Source organism: Triticum aestivum, chromosome 1B (assembly GCF_018294505.1).
Source record: "Triticum aestivum cultivar Chinese Spring chromosome 1B, IWGSC CS RefSeq v2.1, whole genome shotgun sequence".
NCBI lineage: Eukaryota > Viridiplantae > Streptophyta > Magnoliopsida > Poales > Poaceae > Triticum > Triticum aestivum.
This window is the reverse complement of record NC_057795.1, coordinates 198,085,175-198,090,272: the sequence shown is the minus strand read 5'-3', so window position 1 is coordinate 198,090,272 and position 5,098 is coordinate 198,085,175. Positions and strand designations below refer to the sequence as shown.

General features: G+C 37.1%; 1 long non-coding RNA gene across 1 annotated transcript; it reads right to left on the bottom strand.

The window, feature by feature from the left end:
* Positions 1 to 3,247: 3,247 nt before the first annotated feature.
* Positions 3,248 to 4,714, bottom strand: LOC123089409 (uncharacterized). The gene is made up of 2 exons (XR_006442283.1): positions 3,943 to 4,714; positions 3,248 to 3,601 (listed from the first exon to the last, which is right to left on the bottom strand). It is a non-coding gene; the product is annotated as an uncharacterized lncRNA (long non-coding RNA).
* Positions 4,715 to 5,098: the final 384 nt, after the last annotated feature.

Genomic DNA, 5,098 nt, shown 5'->3' with positions numbered 1-5,098 from the left:
ACTAATGTTACCTATTCTTTGACATTCATCACAAGATAAGACAAACTTACGAGCATCTTTAAAGAGAGTAGGCCAATAAAAACCAGATTGTAGTACCTTGTGTGCAGTTCTATCTCCAGCGTGGTGTCCTCCATAGGATTCAGAGTGACACTTATGTAGGATCTGTTCCTGTTCATGCTCAGGCACACAACATCTAATAACACCATTTACTCCTTCCTTATAAAGGTGTGGATCATCCCAGAAGTAATGTCTTAAATCATAAAAGAACTTTTTCTTTTGCTGGTATGTGAAACTAGGCGGTATATATTTAGCAACAATGTAATTAGCATAGTCAGCATACCAAGGAGCAGTACGAGAAGCATTGACGACCGCTAATTGTTCATCAGGAAAGCTACCATTAATAGGCAGTGGGTCATCAAGAACATTCTCTAACCTAGACAAGTTGTCTGCAACGGGATTCTCAGCTCCCTTTCTATCAATAATATGCAAGTCAAATTCTTGGAGCAAGAGAACCCATCTAATGAATCTAGGCTTAGCATCTTTCTTTTCCATAAGATATTTAATAACAGTATGATCAGTGTGAATAGTAACTTTAGAATCAACAATATAAGGTCTAAACTTATCACATGCAAACACAACTGCTAAGAACTATTTTTCAGTAGTAGCATAATTTCTCTGGGCAGTATCAAGAGTCTTACTAGCATACTGGATAACATTCAATTTCTTATCAACTCTTTGCCCTAAAACAACACTTACAACATAATCACTAGCATCGCACATAATTTCAAAAGGTAAATTCCAATCAGGTGGCTGAACAATAGGTGTAGTGATCAAAGCTTTCTTTAGTGTTTCAAATGCTTCTACACAATCATCATCAAAGACAAAAGGAATATATTTTTGCAATAAATAAGTCAGAGGCCTAGAGATTTTAGAAAAGTCCTTAATTAACCTCCTATAAAAGCGGGCGTGACCAAGGAAACTTCTTATAACTTTTATGTCCTTGGGACATGGCATCTTTTCAATAGCATCAACTTTGGCTTTATCAACTTCAATACCTCTCTCGGAGATCTTGTGCCCCAAGACAATGCCTTCATTAACCATAAAGTGACACTTTTCCCAATTCAGGATGAGACTAGTGTCTTCGCATCTCTGCAAAACTCGATCAAGGTTGCTCAAACAATCATCAAAAGAGGATCCATAGACGGAGAAGTCATCCATAAATACCTCACAAATCTTTTCACAAAAATCAGAAAATATAGCCATCATGCATCTTTGAAAGGTAGTAGGTGCATTACATAAACCAAAAGGCATACGTCTATAAGCAAAAGTACCAAAAGGGCAAGTAAAAGTAGTTTTAGATTGATCCTTCGCTGACACGGGTATCTGAGAGAAGCCAGAATAACCATCTAGAGAGCAGAAATGAGTGTGTTTGGATAGCCTTTCAAGCATTTGAACAATAAAAGGTAAAGGGTAATGATCTTTCTTAGTAGCTTTATTTAACTTACGAAAATCAATTACCATCCTATAACCTGTAATAATTCTTTGCGGGGTCAATTCATCTTTATCATTAGGAACAACGGTAATACCTCCCTTTTTAGGGACACAATGGACAGGGCTTACCCATTCACTATTAGCAGCGGGATAAATAATACATGCCTCAAGGAGCTTTAGAATTTCCTTTCTTACCACTTCCTTCATCTTGGGATTTAATCGTCTTTGAGGATCTCTAACTGGTTTGACATCTTTCTCCACTGAAATTTTGTGTTGACATAATGTGGGACTAATGCCCTTAAGATCATCCAGAGTATATCTAATAGCAGCTCTGTGCTTCTTCAGAGTTTTCAATAATCTTTCTTCTTCTTTCTCTGAAAGGTTAGCACTAATAATAATAGGATGTATTTCTTTTTCATCAAGATAAGCATACTTAAGATTATCAGGTAAGGGTTTGAGTTCAAACACGAGATCACCCTTGGGTGGAGGGGGATCCCCAAGAATTTCAATGGGAAGGTTATGTTTCAGCATAGGTTCCTATTTAAGGAACACTTCATCTATTTCTTCCCTTTCCTTCATAAACATATCGTTTTCATGGTCTAGCATATATTGTTCTAACGGATCATTTGGAGGAACAACAATGGAAGCAAGACCAATAATTTCATCCTTACTAGATGGTTCCCTTTCACGAGGTTGTCTACTAAACTTGGCAAAATTAAACTCATGAGACATACCATCTATGCCAACAGTGACAATATTCCTTTCACAATTAATCTTAGCACTAGATGTATTCAAGAAGGGTCTACCAAAAATAATGGGACAAAAATCATCTTGTGAGGAAGCAAGAACAAGAAAATCAGCAGGGTATTTAACCTTCCCACACAAAACTTCAACATCTCTAACAATCCCAATAGGTTTGATGGTATCCATATTAGCAAGCTTAATAGTAAAATCAATGTCTTCTAATTCAACAGGTGCAATATCGTGCATAATTTCTTTATAAAGATCATAAGGTATCGCACTAGCACTAGCACTAGCACCCATATCACATAAGCCGTGATAACAATGATCTCCTATTTTAATAGAAACTAGTTGACCCGTTGCACCAAATGGCGCAGAGACCTGCTGAAGACATGTTGTCGATGAAAATAGTTTCATGCTGCAAGAACCTTCAACTAAAGCCATGTTTGCGATGAAAATAGTTTCATTTACTAAGGATAGGCCATGTATATACAGTCGGTTTAGTTGTGGTCTGCTAAATCCATATGCGCCCTGAAAAAAAACATGGTTTAATTTGCAAAGCCTCGCGTGTTTCAAGTATGAATAAGAACTACGAACTCTTTTTTTGCGATTCAAACACATTTCTAGAGTTTTTACATAAGCACTGAATGTTCAACGCCACAGACGCCCCAAACATTTTTCTCTTCTTCTGCCTCTAATGCGCCCTGATCGATCGCTTTATCAAGATACATATGTTTTGAGAAAGCATGTATGGTAACTATTCCAACCCCTCCGTATAAGAAAATTGAACGAAGACTTGTATCAGGGTAACCTATGTTCAAAAAAAAGTGTTGTATGTTCTGGATTTCTGATGATTTTGGTCTTGGAAGACCTGAACAGGCAAACATTGCTAATAACATGCCCCATTTACCAACAAGGGCTTTATTTTATACCAAAGTTTTAGTCAGCTACAGTTCACAATTCGAAAATGGAAATGTAAATATGTATGGTTATTGTGGATGCAAGAAAAGAGTTCTTAGAACAGAAGACTTGGACATGGACAAACTTAGCAAGGTTCAGGAACACAATACAAAGGCATGCAACACTCCCGAACGGTGCATTGTACAGAAGGTATAATGATCTCCAGGATCTGCAAAACTGATCATCCAGAACACTTCATCTGAGTTGAAACACTATCAATCAAGCTTCATAAGATCTGTTCAACAACTCATGAAAAAAAGAGAAGACGATGAAACATGTGTTCTGTACACACATGCCTTTCAAAAGAGTCCCCTAAAAACCATGGGGGATATGGTCCTTGTAGAAGCCATGGGGGATATGGCCGCACATAGGACAGGGGTCGTGTTCTCCGGCTCCTCCGGTTGCAATCCTATAGAACCAAAAAGGAAAAACAATAAAATTGGGGACATTGCATATATGACGAAATAGAAGTTATTGTTCATTTTTACAATTGCTGATTTGGATTCTAATTCATACTCTAACATAGAACAGCTATATTCCTGTTTTATATGCTACAAATAAAGTATATAAGATAAGAATGAAACTATGTGCAGAAAGCTGCAAGATCGTCATCCTTGCTATCAAAAAATATGGCCTTTTCTTCTCACTGAAAGTACATCTCTGTAAGAATCGCTAGTTAAGCACAAGTCTAACTAACAATTTATCACAGGAGCAACAACAGAATGCCGACTACACTAAAAAAGAACGCACCTTAACCAAAGCTCTAATCAGCAACAGAAACAAGAGCCTGTCAGTTCCTAGACCCTAAATCCTCGCAACTCATAGACCATGTGGAATGAAGGGAAACCACAATACGCAAAACAACCTAGAAGAGGTAAAAAACCAGCCGCAGGCAGATCGAAAAGAACATACATTACCACATGTTATGCCTTCACCTAGGCTTAAAACCTGAGAAGAGCATCGTACGAACATACAACTACTTTTAACTTCAAAAGAACCAACTCCATAACACAGATGAACATTAGAGCATCAAGTACCGCCATAATGACCTCACCTAGGCACGAAACAAACAACTTGGTACTCAATCTGGGCAGAGTTGCACATAATGAAAATCCTAAATCATGTTTAAAGGCAATGTTACATGGGTTGACAAAATATATCCACATGCAGTCACAGATGCTTTAACTTCCACACCACTTCTACACTATATAAAAAATTGAATACCGTGTGTGCATGGACAGCCACATACAATTTTGTTTCAAACAAAATCAACACAGAAATATCACTATTTAAGGTATTCATGAAGTTCTCAGTATGTCCGGCAATAGCAACAAATCAACAAGTAGTATAGCACCAAAATGTTTGGCAAGTGCCTTCATCAATGTTTCCTAATAAATCTCAGAACCTGATACATAATGAGATGGATACTTATAAGTAATGGTGTTCACAAAAAGCATGTAATCTGACATGGCTCAAGGACATAAATTTCATTCAACGGAGACAATATGCAATGACAAAAAATAATTTACTTGATGGACCAGATGATAAATTCGCTGGTTTATTGAAGAAACTTCCGAGAACTGCTAAATGAATCCCTTATTTTCCAAATGTAGGAATGAACATGATAAGAGCACATCCTTCGTATTCTCGCTGCATAAATGGACATCAATAAATATATAAAGGTATAAATACGTGACAGAACATTAAGTCAAGCATATGAAGAAGCTAAAAAACAGCATAAGACGTCAAGAAAATCAAAGGAACATTAAGTCAAAACATCACCTAAGGTAGTAGGGAAAATTCTCAAACGTAACTTCAATATCACTTGGACTAATAATTATGGCCTTTCCATTTAATAGGACCAAGCCCTTGTCTCATATAACCTCTAACTCGCACAGACCTCCTA